We start from the raw sequence: 20558 nt of genomic DNA on the forward strand, positions 1-20558 counted from the left end.
ACCTGTACCCTAGTTAGAGGAGTTCCCCCACAACAGGCTGGAAAGCAGACGGGAGGGAGGTGGGGGATGTTGACTGACAGGGGTATGGGAAAACTTTCTGGGGAGATCAAATTGTCAGACACATGCTTAACAAAACCCACTGAGTTGTGTGCTTCAAATGAGTGTATTTTTCTATCTATGTTAGAGCTTGGTAAAGTCAACAGGAAAGTCACACCAAGCTGAAGTACCAGTGTGTACCTGTTGTCCCAACTCCTGGGGAGAGTGGGAGAGTTCACACCGATAATCCTGGCATTCAGGAGGCTGAGGCAGGAGAATCACCACAAGTTTAAGCCCAGCCTGCGCTATAAATTGTCTCGTTAAAAACTAGCAAGTTAGCATACCGGATGCATATAAAGAGAACGCACCCATGAGTTCAGGAGCAGCCCAGTCAGTATACAGGAGCCCCCTTCAAAGTGGAAACAAGCCCCCTAAGAAGAGTGTCCAAGGATACATAGTGAGTTAGGGCTATTAGCAATGAGTACTTGTTTATTGTTGGAACTAGTGGTTTTACTGTGGGATGGGTGTCATGTATCCCGGTTAGCCTTAGAATTGCTACATAGCAGAGGATAACCTTGAACTCCTGATCCTCCTGCCTCCCAAGTGCTGGGATTACAGGAGTGCACCAGCACCCCTAGTTTGTGTGGTACTGGGGATCAAACCCAGAGCTTCGTGTATGCCAGACAATCTCTCTACCAACTTGGCCACATGCCCAGCTAGACAATGAGTAATTGAATGGCTCCTGGAATTCTTGCCCACAGCCTTTAGTTAGCAAGTGTCTTGGCTCTGGGCCATAGCAGTACTGCTGACATGGGATCAGACACCTACTCTAAGGCCCTAGACCATCAGAAGATGTGGTCACGATCACTCAGGACCAACCTGCATGGACAGCTGCTGTCAATGTGGGACTGCAAGCTTCTTTCCTCTTCCCCTCACACCAGGCAAAGGGCAGCTGGTAGATCCTAACTGCCCCCTTCCCCCCCCCGCACCCCCCCCCCCCCCCCCGTGCTCAGGGCCCAGCCAGGTGCTCCCCACAGGCAGAGGGAACTGAGAGGACTCACAGGTTATTTGAGCTCTGAGCGGCTGTGGGCTGACCACCATCACCAGGAGGTGTTTCTCACCCTTTGGCATGGAGAAGTAGACGGAAGAGCAGGCCGAGCTTTGCTCAGAAAGATCTAGTTTCCCCTAGAAGCTTTTTTCCAGCATAGCTGGCCAGCAGAGATTAAGATCTCAGAGACCAACGTGACTGCTGGAAAAGGTGATTGGTCCGTTCTCGTTCTCCGGTGCTTGTCTCCTGAGAAAGGCAGTTTGTTTGAGATAGGACTCCAACCTGCAGGGCGAAACTATGCCAGGTCCCACTGGAGCTGACAAGAGGAGAGAGAGAGAGAGAGAGAGAGAGAGAGAGAGAGAGAGAGAGAGAGAGAGAAAGCCTCTTTGCAAATAGAGGCAAATGAGCCTCAGGCCAAGCCCAGGAGGACCAGGACTTCTGGGTCCCTCGAGGACCTCAATCTGCGCCTCAGGCTCTTCCTGCTGTTGGTGGGTCCTCTTGGGGGAGACTTCCAGCCTAGCTGATGCCTTGGGTCTACTGGAGCCAGTCTGTGTCAAGAGGAATCCAGTTGGGAAGGCTGGAGCCAGAGGGGAGGGGAGGGGAGAGAAGGGGAGGGGAGGGGAGGGGGGGGGAGGGGAGGGGAAGAGCTAGTAGAAACTTGAAAGTAAAGTCTTAAAAGCTGCTGGACAGCATTTTCCACAGTGGACCCCTCCTGCTAAGGCTGAAGACTTAGCAACACCTCCACCATTACAGCGACCTTGGAGTGGGAGGGTCAAGGAGAAAGATCCCAGCCCCATTTTTGGCTCAAGTCTAGCGAAGAGATAATGAAAGGGTCGGAAATGAAAGCCAGATCAGGGCTGGGCTAAAGGCAAAGTGGAAACGTAAGCTTTTCAGGAAGTTGTACCTTAAAGGACTTTGGGCTCCCCCAGAGCAGAAAATGAGGGGCCAGCCACTCCCATCTGACCTTTGGTGGCAGACTACCACCTGTGCAGGTCAGACTACCCCAAAGATGTAAAGGGGTAGTATGTTCCCAGCTGCTCAGTCATGAGCAGGTAAGACAAGCATACAAAAGAGGAAAGAGGAGACCAGAGCTTGGAAAAGAACAGAAATAGGGGATGAAAGAAGCGGAGAGAGCAAGAGCTGAGGGCTAGGGAGAGGACTGTGGGGAGGAGGGGGATTAATGGGCGAGGGGCTCAGCCTGTAAAGTCAGGCCTGACAACCTGAGTTCAATCCCTTCCTTGCAGGAAAGAACCAACTTCACAAAGACGCCCTCTGACCTCTGCATGCGCACCTAAGGTCCACACACAACAATACACAAAAGGGATATGGAGAGGCTGAAAGCCTGCAAAGATCTGTGATAGAATGGAACATACAGCCTTCCAGTACTCGAAGACAGTGTCCTCTCAGGCTCTTTCCCTCTGTGCCCAGCTCAGTCTGCATCGATAAGACTCATTCCCCCCGGTCCCTTGTACCCATGGCCTCTTGGCATCACTCAAACCCCTCAGCTTCCCTCATCCAGCTGGCCTTGAGGCCACCAGCTTCAACCTGCCAGGTATCATCTGCTTATTGACCCCCCCTCCTATCCAGCCCCTAATTCTCCAGCCCAAGAGGCTAAGAAACAGGACCTGACTGGACACAATGTGTCGTAGAGGTCCAGTGGACTCCCTGCATCAAAGATGGGGTGGGAAGACAGCACCTTCCTGAGCACCCTGCCCAGTACCCTGAGCAGTGGCAGTTTCCAGGAGGAAGATTCCCCAGAACAGCCTCCTGCTGGGTATCCCCCTGCTGATTTAAGCATCTACCCTGTTCGTCCACTCCCAGAGAATGTTCTAGAGATAGGCATGACACAGAGCCTGGGCAAGCCATCTAAGAGACCTACAGCGTCACACCAAAAGAACACTGAAAACATATTGTGGCTCTGTCAGAAGCCAGCAGCTCTGACCTCCCCACCCCTGAGACAAACACATGCACAGACAGGTTTCTAAGAGAATCTCACACACATCCAAGGTCTGCTTGCCCAGGCCCTGGGCTGGCACCCATACTCTGGCTTGCTCCCAGGAAAATGTCTAATCTGGTCTGCAGCCTGAGCTTTGTAAACAACTAGCAGGTGTATTTACTGAGAGCCCTTGACCTTCCGAATGAACGCAGGGACAGGATCACAGTCAGCTCCTTGAGTGTAGCCGCCAGTGTCCATATGCGAAATGACTTGTCCAGTAAACCAGTCCAGTGCCCTGCAATAATTAGCACAGCCACTCCAGGGAAGACCTGAGGCCCTGATGCAAAGCCCAGAGTCACCACCTAAACCCAGGGAGCCTGACTTCCCAACTGAATCTTGCCACATTCACCACATGCTCCAAGAAAAAATCCCTGGACCTCTTCGTCTCTTTCCAGCGCACCAAGTAAGGTCTTTCAGAGTAGCACACACCTCCTCCGGTGCACAGAGCACAACCTCAGGTATACCCCACAGAAGCCTCCTGGTAGCATGCTCTCCAGGACCACTCTTCCCCAGACTTCAGATATCTTCAGGAGCATGCTTTGTGGGTACATGAGAACAACATGTTGCATGTGTATCCAAATTTCAATGCACCCTTATTTCACTTTGCCCTTAATATTACACCTTATCTAGTGTGTATACATGTGTGTGCCTGGACATGTATGGAAATTAGAGGACAACTTGAAAGAGTCAGTTCCCTCCTTCTATCACGTGGGTCCTGGGAGTTGAACTCGGGTCCCTGACCTTCTGAGCCATCTTGCTAGTCCCAGTGCAATGTCTTTATTTTTAACAAAACAATGTTTGAGAAAGGGATGGAGGGACTTTCCTAAAACAATTAGTAGAATGAATTAAGCTGTATTCTAAATTACATGAAGGTGAGATGAAAGGAAAGGTGACCTTGGCCACTGCTGACACAGACTGGCAGAGTCCTGCACAGAGTGACCGCTTGCTAATGTCCCTATTAGTCTTGCTGTGACCAGGAAGCAAAGCTATAAGCTTTTTACAGCCAGACATGATTGTGTGTAGAACGTATAAACATGCTGGTTTATTTTATTAGATTTTGGATATTGGTTAAGAGACTTGCCCTGACAAGTTACAATATAATTTTTCCCCTTTAAAAATAATAGAAAAGTGGGGTATGATGACTAATAGCCGTGACCCCAAAACTCTAGAAGTAGAGGCAGGAGAATCAGAAGTTCAAGGTCATCCTCAGCTACACAGTGAGTTTGAGGCCAGTCTGGAATATATGAAAGTCTGTCTCAGATAAAATTTTCCTTGCTGAAACAAAGCCAGCCAAAACATTAAAAATGTAAGTTTTAAAATATGAAACTAAAGGGCTGTGGAGATGAGGCTTCAGTAAGCACTGGACCTGGGTACTTCCAGGTTCCCAGAACCAACTCAAAAGCCAAGCAGGGTGGTAAGCAGCTGTCACCCCAGCACTAGGGGGACAGAGACATCCCATGTGCTTGCTAGCTAACCAGCCTAGCTGAATTGGTGAGCTCTGGGGTTCATGAAAAAAAAAAAAACTCTATCCCAAAAACCCAGGTGCAGAACAATAGAGGAGGGATACCCAGGAGGAGGATACCAGATGGTGCAGATAGCTTCTGCACCCACAGAACATTGGAGTCCCCTTGTACACACTTATTCAGACCTCGATGGCCCTAGTTCCCAAAAACCAATGAGCTCATACACTTCCAGGTAAGGGTATTTTTGTCACCTAAGGAAGTAGATTCACACAGTATGCGCCTAGCTTTATCACTTTCAACATTCGTCGACATGGGAATTCCAGACAAGTGAGACTAGAGAGATGGCTCTGTGGTCAAGAGCACTGGCTACTCTTCCAGAGAGTCCTGGATTTGATTCCCAGCAACCACATGGCATTTCACATCCATCTGTAACTCCATTTTCAGGGAATCTGATGCCCTCTTTTGGCCTCTGTGGACACCAGGCACACACATGGTATATAGACAGTCATGTAGACAAAACACCTATAAATATAAAATAAATATTTTTTTTAAAAGAAAGAAAGAAAAGAAGTGAACAGCTCCTGAGGAACAACACCCAAGGTTGACCTCTGGCCTCTACAGACACTTTCACACATATGCATGCATGAACACACACACAAACACACAAACACACACACACACACACACACACAATGCCAAGGCAGGAAGCAGGACAACAAAGCTGAGAAAGAGGAAAGAGGAGATTCCAAGGAACCTACCCTGTGAACCTCTGATCTGTGGTGGCTCTCAGGCAGAATTCCCTCACTGGCTTCATCCAGGCTGAGCCTCTTTCTGGGGAGCCCATCCCTTCTCAGGGAAGCAGCTGCAGTTCTCTGCTGGTGCCATGGTGCCCCCTACTGCCCACTCTCATTCCCTCCTGCTGGATCCGTTCCCACTGAAGTTCATGCTGGATCCAGAACTCCACTTTCCCACTAACCCCTTGAAATCCCTTCTGGAGCATGGGAGAAAGAAAAAAAAAAACAGGGGGAAATGCGGATATCTCTGGTCTTCCAGTCTATGACAAAAAAGGAACAAACACGCCCTTATCTCCCCCTCCCCACTCCTGTCACCAAAGAGGAACTCTGGATTCTGTCAGAGACTGCAAGGGCACCCTCACCTCCAGTTCTTCCTACTCTTCAGGCCTGGGTAAACTTAGTCTTATGTTCCTCATCTGCAAATCCGGGGCATAAATTCCTGTCTCCCCATGTGCAGGAGATTGGAGGTAGGGTGACAAGACACTATGTGTCCAGTAACCAGTGTCTGGCAAGTACCGAGGACAGACCCTCTCTTCCCTGACCCACTTCCTCTTCTGGTAGTGGTAAACATACACCATAGACATCTGGCTGTCACCTGCTTTCCCTCACTCAGTTATCACCCTGATACAAGGTACAACAGAGAAACTGAGGCCCACAAACATCGAGCATTTTGCCTCAAGTTGTATAGCCAGCAAAACCCACTGACAAGATTTCAACCCAGGCAGCCTGATTCTAGTTACTAGACTCACAACCACCCTGTCAAGGGGTATTCCACTGTGCAACAGAAACCATGGTGTCTCACATACTGTCGAATGTGCGGAGTCCATGCCAGGATGGAAAGTCAGGAAGAAGAATTCACAGCATTGAAGAATTTACTATGATAAACAGGGTCATGGGTCCATCCCTGTAGACATCCTAGAGAAGTCACAGGTTGAGCCAAATCTCAATCCAGCGGTTACGGAGATTTGTGGAACCAGCTGTCCTCCGGACAAATGTGCACCCAGAAAGGCTGACATCTCCCAATGTCACAGGATCCTGGAGGGGAAAAACGGCCGGCTGAGCCTGCTACGTGATGAACACATGGGTGGTGTATCCACCCAGCCCAGGCACAGCGCCACAGCATCCTACCCTGACTGTAGCTGCCACTGCCACTGTCATGCCCTTGCACCCGAGGAAACAAGACATCTAAGTGAGTGGCTTTCCCAGGGCCTCACAGTTTCGAGTGAAAACTTAAAAGCAGGCAGCCCAGAGTCAGAGCCCTGTGCCGCACACACCAAAGCCGCAGGCGGCTCCCCTTCCTGGGTTCTCACTCTCCTTTCAGCTCCACATGGGTGGTCCTCCTGGGCGCTCTCCCTGGGGACTTCGAAAAACTCAATGGGAAAAAAAAAAGTGAACTCCACTTCTTTCCAGGCCTTCAGAAAGAGCCGAAGACGCTTGGATTTTGAAGAAACCGGATCTGATCTAAACGATGAGTCCTCTGACGCTGCTGCCCCCTGTGGCCCAAAAGGAGACCGCTGGGAGGCCACCTGTGGTAAAGGCACAGGTAGCCCTTGAATTTGCTATTTATTTCTATCATTAATCGACAGATGATAATAGTATATATTTTCAGCATGTGATAACTGTAAAACAAGTGGAGATAAATAACCTATCCATCGTCTGCAATTCTTATTTTCTATGGTGAGAAGGATTCGTGCTCACACTCCAGCCGATTGGAAGTATACAACACGTTAGCGTTAAGTCCGACCACCGTGCCATGCAGAAGGCCTCAGGAGATCTCATTCCTTCTGCCTGAATGATCCAGAGAGAGCAATTCTACTACCACTCCCCCCTCCACTTCTGGTAAATACCATTCTACACTGCTTCTATATGTTCGATTCTGAACCCAGGTATGATGTCACCTTCCTGTAAGCCAAACACTGGGGAGTCAGAGACAGGAGGCTCACCAGGAATTTGAGGGCAACCTGGTCTATGTAGTAAGTTGCAGGCTACCTAGGGTTACATAGCAGGACCTGGTCTCAACTTCCTCCACTCCCACCAAAATTACCTATGTTAAGGTTCACTGTGGATGTCGTTTAGGACCTTGCTGATAGGAAGCTATGTTCTCAGTGGTGAGAAGGTGACTAGGTCACTGAACCGAATCGTCACCTCAATTCAGCAATTTCTCATGTCCACCCTTCTGTGTCTGTCATTGTCCATTCAGGCTGCTATCATGAATGACAGGACTTCCTTCATGAAGGCTGACTGACAGCCCATTGTGTCCCCAGAAAACTTCCAACCTACTTTTAAGTTTCTGTGTGTTGATTTACTTTATTACTGGGCGCACACAAGCCGTAGCGTGCATGTGGAGGTCAGGCAGCAACACTGTGGCACTGGGTCTCTCCTTCCACCTTTTTCTCAGTTCTGGGGGGGGGGTCACACTTAGGTCTTCGGGTCTCATACTGCACCTTATTCACTGATCCATGTCACCAACTTCCAGTCTACTGAGAGCCGATGCTTTGTGTAAAATGAAATAAAGATTAATTAGACGAGGAGAAAGGAATGCAACAGAGCGTGAGGTTTGTAAACCCAACAACTCAGAAGGCTGAAGCAGAGGATCAGAAGCTCAGGGGAAGCCTGGGATACATTCTGATCATTCTGAGTTCAAAGCCAGCCTGGGAAAGTTAGCAAGACCCTGTCTCAAAAGAAAAGCAGGCTGTTGTACTCTGGTAGGACTCTTATCTGGAACCTGAAAGACTCGAAGGGGGGTTGGAAAGTGAAAGGGAAGAGGAGAGAGGAGAGAGCAGGGGAGGAGGGAGGACATGGAGGAGGAGAAGGGATGAGGAAGAAGAAAGGCTTCTGTATTCAGTCACTGTACTCTTAGGCAGGTTTTGTGAGCCAGCATGTGTCCCCAGGCTACAGTAGTCCTAAGCATACAAAGAGAGCCAGAAGTTCCTGGGCCAGCATGAGGGGTCCATCTACTTGAACAGTCACTCATAGGCAGCAGGGCTCTCCTGGACCATTCCTGTGACTCAGCTCCAGGTCAAAAGCAGAAGTGGAGATGTCTCAGGGGCCCAGGGGACAGCCCTGAGGACAGCAGTGCCCAAAGTAGCTGCAACTACAGGTGTGGCCCACAACTACACTCATTGTAGGTTTTGTTAGTGAGGGAGGCAGGCCTGGGGCTCCAGAAGCCATGAATCAGTTCACAGTGCAAGGCTTGCCTGGGGTCAGGGCCAGGAGAATGTCGTGTCTCCAGGAATGGCACCTCTATAGCTGAGGCAGGGCTCACAAGAACACAGCACAGATGTGACCAGCACGATGAAGGGTGAGCAGGAAGCATAGGCAACTGACTGAATGCCTCCTCTCCAGAGAGAAGGTACGCTTGAGTTTCAACACCAGTACTAGAAGAGGAGGATGGCCTGTCAAAGACCCGCTCACCAACCCCACCCTCAGGAACCCATCGGCTGCTCTGAAAACCTTCTTGCGACTGAAAAGATGGTTCGTTGGTGGTTAAGAGCAACGGCTGCTGTTGCGGAGGACCCAGGTTCAATCCTCAGCACCTACATGGAGGCTCATAACCATCTGTAACTTCAGTTCCACAGTCTGGCCTCCACAGCCACCAGGATGCACAGAGCAACCAGACAAATGTCACAGCCACTCATCAGGAATCTTGATGCTGAGTTCTGTGGCCACACAGCTGCGTGGCCTCCCTGAGTCCCACCTTCACAAATGTAAATGTCAGAAGAGCTGAGTGCACAGAAGTCCCCCCTAGATCTAGAATGCTATGCTCCTCTCAGAGGTCTAGCAGCTGTCCTGTGTGGGAATAGCTAGCCTAATGCACAGCCAAGAGGAGAAACGGAGCAAATGGGCATTCACAGGGTTTCAGCCTGCAGAGAGGAGCAAGGATGACCCAGAGCCGGAGAGACAGGAGATGCTGTGGAGAAGAGCTCAGCTAGTGGTTACCTGGCAACAGCATTGGCTGGCCCTAGCAGCATCTGAAGAGAAATGAACCACACTCCCCACAAGAGGCACCCTCAAGACCTGGCCCCTATCCCAGAGACTTGCTTCTATGTTTTTCTCACCAACACCTCAGCTTCCAGAAAGGAAGCAAATGCCTGTGCAATGAGAAGCAAACGTTTCCCACCCACCCTGGAGGCCAAGGTATGGAGTTCCTGCTGACAGAGAAAAGTAGCCAATTTTTCATTACCCAAGGAAGGCAACAGGATGTGTTGGATGTCAACAGTTTCTGGGCAACAAAGACAAACCCAATACACAGCCGCCTCACCTGAGAAGACATTCCAGTTACAAGCACCTCCTGGGATAGAGAGAAGAGGAGTCAGGCGAAGGCAGCAGAAGCCGTCTCAGCCTCACATCTGAACCTGTGACATCTTTGGCAGATCCTGTCAGACAATGACCCAAGTGGAGCACCCTTAGGGAGGGTTTGAACACAGGACAAGTGAGGGTTGAAGAGATCAGCTGCTGTGATGTGTTCATTCACTCAACCAGTCATCTAGAATATTCCAGCACAAGGGCTCAGACTAGAGGGACACACTCAGATAACTGTCCCCCACTGTAAAAACAGACACTGAGACCAGGTGTGATGGTGCACATCTTTAATCCCAGCATTTGGTAAGCAGAGGCAGGCAAATCTCTGTAAATTTTAGGCCAGCCTGGTCTATATAAGAAGTTGTCCAGACCAGCAAGGGGCTACATAGTGAGACCTTCTCTAAATAAATAGAACAAAAAAGAAAAAAAGAAGAGGAGGAGGAAGAGGAGGAGGAAGAAGAGGAGGAGGAGACAGAGACACTGAAAGCCAGAAGAAGAAAGGGACTCTCCCAAAATCCCAGGGCCACTAAGAGGACAGCTGGAATTGAGCCCCACAGGCCAAGGGACTGGGAGTGTGCCATGGTCCCCAAATGTTGCAGAATCACATGTGGTCTTGTGAAGAAAAACCCAGGAGCCTTCCAGAGGCCTTCAGAAAAGTGCTCAGCTACTGAAACCCAAAACCTACAGGAGAACATTGTGCTACCAGTGTTGTTAGGACCAGACAGGGCCTGGGCCCTGGCAGTACTAGAGTGCTATAAGCTTGGCCACCCCTGCCTTCAATAGGCCAGTCAAACAGGCAAGTCACAGTGAAGAGAAGAAAAGGGGGATTTAGTCAACATGGCTACACTGGGGTGGGTGGGTAATGAAGCCCAGAAAATGCCCAAGTCCATTTTCTGGGTCTTGACACAAGATTTAGGCTTAATTAGATAGCAAAGAGTATGTATGGCCAAGCTGCGTTCCTGCCCATCACTGTCTCGGCTCCCCTCTGGCTAACACCAGGTCTGACTTCCTTCTCCCTTCACAGAATTCTGGGGGAAAGTCCAACTTCTTGGGGTCCACTGTTTCGACAGTGTAAAAGGCAAAGTGGGGACAAAAGTGTCTCTTTGGGATGTCCTCACTCTTGCCACGACAGTTACAAGTTGGAATCTCTTCTGTGTGAACAGTATTATTTTTACCTCAAGGGGTGATTCTAACCAAAACAGAAAGCATGGCCCTTTCCAGGCAAGTTCTTAGCACTGTGTCGGGCCTGTGCTCCCAGGCTGGCTCCTGTGTTTGTGTTACCCAGTGAATGTCAACGAAGGCTCAAGAAAAAGTCAACACGAGTCTCCCTGTATATGCCAAGGCTTGTTAGCAGAGTAAACGGTGTGCTTAGCCTGTCTTAGAAGAATCTTTGCTAAGTAAACAGAAGGAAGGGTTTGCTTGAGAATAAACAGAACAAGGAGCTGAGGTGGCCCTGGGGCAAGAAGGTGATTCCACCACCCAAGCCAGAGAGAGGGAAGCCAAGACTGGGGTCCTTTAAAGTCCTTGGTGCAAAGGCCAGGAGGTTAAGGTCCAGGGAAGTACTCAGGCTGACCAATGTAATGCCACAGCTCCCTGAAGGAAAAGAAGGCCTCTCTTCCACACAATCTCCGCCCTCCCAGGAGCCACCTCTTCTGGTGGGTAGGCAAAAACCCTGACCCTGACAGGATCCTACAGGAAGGAAGACCCAGAATCGACCTCATTGGCTCTGAAGTCTTAAGACACTGATGTCTTGACCTCCTCAGGAAAGTGTATTTCAAAAGGGCTCCAAGGAAACCAAGCTCCAGCTTTGTAATCCCAGTATTTGGTAGGAGTTGGCAAAGAAGAGTAGGCGATTATGGCGAGCCTTGACTATATACCAAGTTTAAGGCCAGCCTGGGCTTCATGAAACTCTGTTTCCAAAACAAAAAGCTGTAATAATGGAAGCTGTGACCCAGGGGAGGTAGGGGTGGGGGTGTGGCTTAGTTAGGAGAAAGACTGACTAGTATACAGGACACTTTGGGTTCCATCCCAGGTACCATATAAATTGGGTGTGGGGGTGCAGGCCTGTAGTCTCAGTATTCAGAGGGAGGCAACAGGATAGGAGGTTCAAGGTTATCTCAGCTACGTAGGGGGTTCAAGGCCACGGGCTGTGTGAACCCTGTCTCCAAAAAATAGGATGAAGAACAAGGCAGAAGTAGGACCATATTTTTATAAAAGGTATTTATTTTGTGCTTATGTACACAGGTACACATGTCTGCATGCTGTGGCACACCTGTGGAGGTCAGAGGACAAGGTATAACATATTGGAGTTAGTCCTGTCCTAACCATATGGGTTCCGGGGATGAAACTCAAGTGAGGAGACTTGGCAGCAAGTACCTTGACCCACTGAGCCATCTTGCCCACCTGGAAAATATTTTTGATCCAGTAAACCACCAATGTTTTGTCTTTAAGCATTTATACTGACGGGGTAGGGTGTTGTTGGAGGGCCTGTGAATACGGAAACAAGCCTTAACAGCACCGGATCTCATAACACACCTTTCCACTTCCTCCTTGGCCTCATTCACATGAGGTTCTCATTTCCCCAAGTAAAGAGACACCTCAGTCTGAAAACCTTTGGCCTATATAAACCTGTCGGTCTTAAAACTAACATCGTCTCAAAGAATTCATTGTCACTGCTACACACAGAGCCTTCCAGTGTTTCAATTCCCGTTTAATTTACGAGAACTCCGTCCTCATTCACAAAGGGACTTAAAGGCTCAGATCAAAGTGTAGATATGCAGCCAAGTCAAACGAAGAGCCAAGAAAAGTAACCGAGAAAAATCAGCATCAAAAAGAGGACGAAGAAACAGAGATGTCTGTGTGGATCACTTCTGCCAAGAGATTGGGCCATCAATCCTCCGGTTGAATTTCCCAGCAGCTGAGAGACACAAAGCGCCTGTCATTCTAAGAAGGGACGGGCGGGGCTGCCAAGATGGCTCATTCCTGAAAAATGAGGACTGAGTTCAGATACCCAGAACCCACAGAAAGGTAAAAGGAGAAAGGATTGACCCCTCCAAGGTATTGTGCTCTGACCTCCACATGCCTGTCCTTGGACATGCACACACCCACACCATGAGGCAGTAATTTAAAAATAAAAACGAAACAACCAAAAGGGTTCTGGAGAGAAGGCTCAGAGGTTGCGAGTGTTTCCTGGTCTTCAGAGGCCTAGAATTCAGTTCGAGGCCAGCATGGTCTAAAAAGCAGGTTCTAGAACAGCCAGGGTTACACAGAGAAACCCAGTCTCCAACAACAAACAACAAAACAAAAACACACATACATACATACATACATACATACATACATGTCAGACCTGGAGGCACAGGCCTTTTATCTCAGCACTTGAGAGGAAGATGTAGCTGGATCCCAGTAAGTTCAAGGCCAGGCTGGTCTAAATAGTGAGACCCTCTCTCAAAAAAAAAAAAAAAAAAACCCAAAAAGTTAAATACAATAACAAAAATTAAAAGAAGATGACAACTATAACAACTAATTTTCCAGATGACACAAACTTTGTCCCAAGTCTCCATCTCACAAGAACTTTTCTCATTACAGAACACAGCAATATTTCTGAAAGTTCATGGCAAACACAGAACCCGTCCTCAAGTGGCTGATTCTTCCAAGGGGCTGTGAGGGGCACAGGGCACGCCAGTGTGCAGGATGGCTCGGCCACATCCTTAGCTCAGACAAGAGGTGAATTTGCGAGCACAAAGGCAAATGTGTGAGAGTAAATTACAAAGGTGTAAGACCAAATTCAAGCACTTGACTTCCTCTGATCAAGATCACAGGGTGACAATCTTGTCTTTCCTTAACAAAGTGTGAACTTCCCCAAGCCCTCGATCCCTGGTCAAATAGCACCACCACTCCCAAGCGTAGCACCCAGCTCTGAAGCCATTCCCATGATAGGCCACTGTGAGGCAGCACTGAGTCAGCATCCTTACAAATTCATTGGTAAGCAACCCAATCCAGCATGCATATAACTCTGCCTTCGTCAATCCTGAAATCTCTGTATCTGACTTTCCTCATAGCTATACCATACAAACTAAAAAAAACTCTGGCAGCCAGGCGGTGGTGGCGCACGCCTTTAATCCCAGCACTTGGGAGGCAGAGGCAGGCGGATTTCTGAGTTCGAGGCCAACCTGGTCTACAGCGTGAGTTCCAGGACAGCCAGGGCTACACAGAGAAACCCTGACTCAAAAAACCAAAAAAGAAAAAAAAAAAAAAAAAACCTCTGGCAAATTACTTCCCTAATTTCCTTTTTAATAATTTAAAAGTCACTTTTACCATTAATTTGGAGGGGGCTATATGCAGTGTGACACCAAATGCAAGTCAAGAGCAAAAATCGTGGGGGTCATTTCTCCTTCCTTTATGTGGAATCCAGGGATCAAATTCATACCATCGGGTGTGGTAGCAGCCATTTTTCTTTATTTATTCACCCCACTCCTGTTGTTGGGTTACCTGCATGCTACACCATGTACAGGGACCTAGGTCCAGCCCATGCTCACTTTTGGATTAACTCAGTCTTGGGAGCCCTCAAGGGTCCAAGTTGACTGTTGGTCTTCCTGTAAAATCCCAGTCCTCTTCTGGTCCCTCAATCCTTCCCACAACTCTTCCACAAGACTCCCCAAGTTCCAGCTAATGTTTGGCTGTGGGTCTCTACAACTCTTTCCACGGGCTGCTGAGTGGAGCCTCTCGGAGGCCAGTTATGCTAGGGTCCTGTCTGCATCATTAATAGTGTCAGGAATTGGTTCTTGCCCATGGGACGGGTCTCAATTTGGAGCAGTCATTGATTGGCCATTCCCTCCATCTCTGCTCTTTGGCCCTGCACATCTCGAAGCCGGACACATTTTGGGTCAAAGGGTTTGTGGGTGTGTCAGTGTCCTTATTCCTCCACTGGGGTCCTGCCTGGCTACAGGAAGTGGTCACTCCAGGACCCATATTCCCCAGTGCTATGAGTCTCAGCTAGAATTGAACCCATAGACCCCATGGGGGGTCTCCCTATCCCAAGGTCTCTGGCAAGTCCTAGAGATAGCCCCCCCATGGCCTATTTCCATTCTCCCTCCCCTGCTCTCCCCACATCTGATATCCCCTCTACCTTTCTCCCCTCCCCATTCCCTCTGCATGGTTTAAGAGCACCCTCATCGTCCCCCACTGCCAGGCTCCAGCATCTACTTGACCATCTTCCTAGATGTCTGTGGGGAGTAGGTAAGGCTTTTGATACCTCATGTCAGAGGTGCTGAGCTGAGTGTGTGAAGATGTTATGCTGAGACCAGACTTGGTACCAGTCTCTGGGCTTACTAACAGAAACCTGTCCCTGACACACTTGACTTTGCCCACCTACCTGCCGCTTGTTACCGTAAAGGGTAGCTGGTGCCCATGGGGCTTGGGTCCCAGTTATAGCTGGTGGGTGCAGTTTTCTCCAGACTGCAATTTGTAAAGGTAGAACTGAACTCTAATTGTAGGACCCCAAAGGGCTGCCATGCCCTGGCTGAGACTTTCTGTGTGCTGCTGTCTACTAAGTAGCATTCTGCAGTTCCTCTAAGATCAAAACATCCTGATGTAGGCATGGCACCCCAGGAAGGGAATTTGCACTTGACAGTCCATTGCCTCCCAGTTGAGTTCCTGTTTATGTTTTTCCTTCCCTGGCTTGGTGTATATATTGAACCTGCTCAGTAAAAGCTTCGGCATTCTCTCATAACAAATGACCCGAGTCTGTGTTTTCCTTTAATCCCCCAGGCCTATGTCCAAGAGCTTGGTACCATGGCAGCGCTGGAGCTGTCAAGTGGAGGTCCCACTGAGATGGAGAAAGTGAGGAGAACCTGACGGGACCATTCCTGAAAGAAGCCTGCTGGCGCAGTAAGTGGAACGTATTGGAGAAGCAGCGTGGGATCAAACTGAAAGTAGTGCTATGTGAGTTTGATCGCACCTTGGGGATTGTAAGTTCCTCCTAAGAGTAGTGGCACAGGATGACACATCTAAAAAATCTTTGTATGAAGTGGAGAATAGCTCCAGCTCTGAGGATGGAAAAAAAAAAACAACTTTAGAAACCGAAATAGCTTTTTTAAAGGAAAAATTGAAGAAATGCAAGGTTCGAAAGAGCAGAATGGGAAGGGGTGCGACCACCTAGCAACAACCCTTTTGTGGATTCATATGATGAATGCTCCCTGAAGGATTGGTGGGTAGAGGAGCCCATCCCTAAGAAGGGGGTGATTTTTTCTAAAACAGGTTCCAATCATGTTTATCCTGTAATTAAAGTCCCTCACCCCAATAACCCTGGGCAAATGCTTAGGCAGCATGTGCCTTTGTCTTTTAAGAAATTAAAGAGCCTTAAACAGTTTCCTCCTGTGGGGCCTTGGCATCTTTTACTTTGGCAATTTTTGAGTCCTATAGCAACTTTAATTTAACACCAGGAGATTGGCAACAACTATGCCACACAACGTTGAGTGGAGGGGACTATCTACTGTGGAGGAAAGCATATCAAGAACAGTACGTTACCTTGACAACATTAAATGCACAAGCAGGGCAGCCCCAGAGAAATCTGAAAATGCTAACTAGATCAAGAAAATATACTGCTCTCCATCAACAGATTCATCATGATCCTGCTGTTTATGCCCAAATTGCTGCTACAGCTGTTAGAGCCTGAAAAGCTTTGACTAATAAGGCAGTTGAAGATCAACTATCAAAAGTGGTCCAAGGACCCTCTGAACCCTTCCAAGATTTTGTTAATAGACTACTCCAGTTAACAGAAAAATTGTTTGGGGATGCTGATATCTCCATGCCCGTAGTAAAACAGCCTTCAAAAATGCTAATAAATGAAGCAAGGAAGCCATTAGACCACATAGATCAAAAGCCTTAAATGATTACATTAGACTTTACAAAAAAATTATAAAAATTCTTTATAGGACAAGTACTCACAGTTGTCATACAAAAAAAGAGCTAACAAGAATAAAACTTGCTTTATATGTGGCCAAGCTAGATATTTTAAGAGAGATTATTGTCCAGGGAACAAGGTGATTATGGGTCCTGGCCTCAATGCCACCTTTGGGGTAATAAATAAAGGTGAAAGTCAGACGCTGACAGCCGCCCTCTCCCGACTCTGGGGAAATGGGCAGCGGGGCCCAATCTGGGGCCCACAAACCAAAGTGTATGAAGCCATAAATACCGCCATTACCCCTACTCCAGTTCCGTTTGTGCCTCAAACTAACCCCTTTACGTCAAAGACCTTGTCAGAGGTACCCCAAAAAGCACAAGGTTGGACCTCCATTCCTCCGCCAGAACAATACTGACACCTCAAATGGGCCCTCAAACATTAGGTACTAGAGTGTATGGCCCCATCCCTTCAGAGAGTATAGACCTTTTCCTAGGACACAACAGTGCCTTGTTGAAGAAAATTAAGATCCTTCCAAGAGTGATAGACTCAGATTATACTGAAGAAATTAAAATTATGGTTACTGTGGATAGGGGAGTTGTAGAACCCCAGGGAGATTGAATTGCTCAGCTAGTTCTCTTGCCGCAGTTACCCACTAAATATGCTACAATTAAAGATACTAGAGGTGATAAAAGGTTTAGATCCACAGAGACTGCCACCTTCTGGGTTTCTACCCTCGCAGACCGCCCTACCCTAACCCTTTGGGCTGATAAAAAGCCTATACAAAAAATTCTAGATACTGGTACAGATACTACTGTGATATCTAAAACATCTTGGCTTAGTAGCTGGCCCCTAGATAGATCCTCTTCCACAAGAATGGGGACAGCTGCTGCACCCCTCAAGAACAGTAAGATCTTAAAATGGCAAGACGATAAAAGACATAAATTATTACAAAAGGAGATTCGTCCCCAGAAGTTACAGATTAGGATACTCTGAAAACTTTATATGATTATCAAACATTGTTAAGAGACATAAATTGGTTGAGACCTTCCTTGCAATTAAGCACAGGACAGTTAAAACCTCTCTTTGATATTTTTAAGAGAGATACATCACCCATATCCCCCAAACAAATAAACGAAGAGGCTAAGAAATGCTTTAAAATGGTACAAAAAGCTCTTAAACAAGCTCATTTACATTATGTACATGATTCAAGAAAACTGTTATTTGTGGTTTTTACATCAAAACATTCCCCAACGAGTGAGGGGCTTTTGGCAGGAGGGCCCTATTTTATGGGTTCATTTACAAGCTTCACCCTCCAAGATTGTTTTATCTTACACACAGACAATAGTTTCCTTGTTGTGTAAAGCCCATAAAGTAAGCCTACAAATGTTTGGTAAAGAACCAGACATGTTTATTACTCCTTATAATAAATATCAGATCCAAATTTTATCTCAAAATTGTGTTGACTGAGCCTTGTTTGTTTGTACTATTAATAGACAATTTGATAATCATTATCCAGATAATAAGTTGTGTCAGTTCCTTAAGTTCCACTTGGTGTTTTTTTCAAAAATTATTTCCAATCAGTCCTTGAATCAGGCTCGCCTAGTATTTACTGATGGGTCCTCCAATGGTAGGGCTACAGTTGTTTCCCAAGGTAAAGTTGATACCTTACAGATGACCAATTACTCTGCACAATTAGTAGAGCTAAAGGCCGTACAATTGACACTATCTTTGTTTCCAAATAAAGCTTACAATATATATACTGATAGTACATATGTTTCTCAAATTATGAAACGCTTGGAGACTGCATCTCATGTGACACCTGTGTCTTCAATTTGCTCTTGCCTATTACAGGTACAAGCGATTTTATGACAACAAACTTTGCCTGTGTTTGTGGATCATATTCGGGGACATTCATTGTTGCCAGGCCCCTTGGCCCAAGGTAACAGTGAAGCTGATTTTCATACCAAACAAACTTTACTTGCCTTAAACTTAGACACTAATTATGATAAGGCTGTTGCTATACATAATAAACTTCATCTTAATACAAATTCCTTAAAATTTGAGTATAACATTACCAGAGAACAGGCTGTTCAAATCATTACTCACTGCCCTCACTGTGCTCAGTTTATCTACTCTCCTAATTTGGGAGTAAATCCCCAAGGTCTTACACCCAATGATATTTGACAAATAAATGTTACACATATTCCCTCATTTAAAAAATTACACTTCGTTCACATTACCATTGATACCTTTTCTGGTACGATTTTTGCCTTGGCTCACAATTAAAAAAACAAAACATGTTAAGAACCACTGCCTACAGACATTTGCCTATTTTGGGGTTTCCTGCCAAATAAAGACTGATAATGGCCCATCCTATGGTAGTGTGTCCTTTAATAAATTTTGTGATAAATATAGTATTACCGATAAGACCAGGGTTCCTTTTAATCTACAAGACCAGGCTATAATAAAAAGAACACATTTAACTTTAAAAAATTATCTTGAAAAAAAAATTACCTTGAAAAAAGGGGGGGGGGGATAAGCTCACCTCATGCAAGGTCATCCTTTACTTTATATACTTTAAATTTTTTATTAGTGGATAAGAATATTGTCTGCGACCGACAGCCATTGGAAACAAGCCTAGAAGGCACTGGACTTAGGGAAATGGAAAAAATTGTCATCAAGTGTATAGAAAGGCCCTGACCCTGTGTTAGTCAGGGTGAGAGGTTCTGTTTGCATTTTTCCTAAAGATGCTAAAAGTCCTGCTTAGCTTCCTGAGCGTTGTGTGTGCCCTGCCACTATGGAGCCTCGCCCAATCGGAGATCTACTGGAGCCTTGTGAAGAACTACCCAGTTCTGATGTCACTGGGGATAAGCAGCTCGACCTGATCGGTCATAGTTTCTACCAAGAATACTACTACAAAGGCTGCAGCTAATTCTGAGAAACCAACAATTTCTTAATGATACTCAACAGTTATCTATTTACATTCAGAAGATTAGTGATACTTGTGTGCAGCCTCTCCATGAAGAGACGTTGTTAACAGGACTCAAGCTGGTCGGATGGCTCCTCAAAAGGTAGGCTAGAGGTTCTTATCTTTGGGAGTCCTAGCCTTTGGAGCAGCCACAACAGGATTGATATTTCTTTGCCTCTTTCACAGACAACAGACCCAGTCCAAGGCAGTTACTAAGCAGGTGCTCATGTTGCTGGCACAAGAGAACCCTTCTGCCCAGATTTGGCTCAGCCTTTACCAAGAATAGTCAATGATAGGCAACTCCTTTGCAGTCCTTACCTACCTAAGACAGGGGCCCTGAGGCTGGCAGGGATTCCCAATGATGGGTAATTGGTATTGACAGAAGGTGACCTAAGACAGACACTATTTGCCTATAAAATAAAAACATGGGACCTGTAGGACCCTGAAGGGCTGCCATGCCCTGGCTGAGACCTTCCGTGTGCTGCTGTCTACTAAGTAGCATTCTGTGCTTTTTCTAAGATCAAAACGTCCTGATGTAGACATAATGCCCCAGGAAGGGAATTTACACTTGACAGCCCATTGCCCCCCAGTTGAGTTCCTGCTTATTTTTTCTTCCCTGGCTTGGTGTATATATTGAACCTGCTCAGTAAAACCTTTGGCATTCTCTCATAACAAATGACCCAAGCCTGTGTCTTCCTTTAATCCCCCAGGCCTATGCCCGAGCTCAGTACCATGACAGTGCTAGAGTTGTCATCTGATAACTACATATTCAAGACCAACAACGAGCTACACACTAATGACAGCAGAGGCCAGTCCAGAGCATGCATTACAAAGTCGGGGCAGACAAGCAGTGACACATGGGTGTACTTAATGCCATCTTCCTATGGCAGTGGGCAGGGCTGGGGACAGAGCTCCGCTGGCACAGCACTTGGCTAGTATGTCCATCTGCAAACCCAGCCATTCTCTACTACACAGTGAGTTCAAGGCCAGCAGCCCGTAAAATGGGGGATTTAGAGCAGTAAAGTTAATCCAGCCTGAGGTGGGCCT

Source organism: Grammomys surdaster, unplaced genomic scaffold (genome assembly GCF_004785775.1).
Source record: "Grammomys surdaster isolate TR1022 unplaced genomic scaffold, NIH_TR_1.0 241, whole genome shotgun sequence".
Lineage (NCBI taxonomy): Eukaryota > Metazoa > Chordata > Mammalia > Rodentia > Muridae > Grammomys > Grammomys surdaster.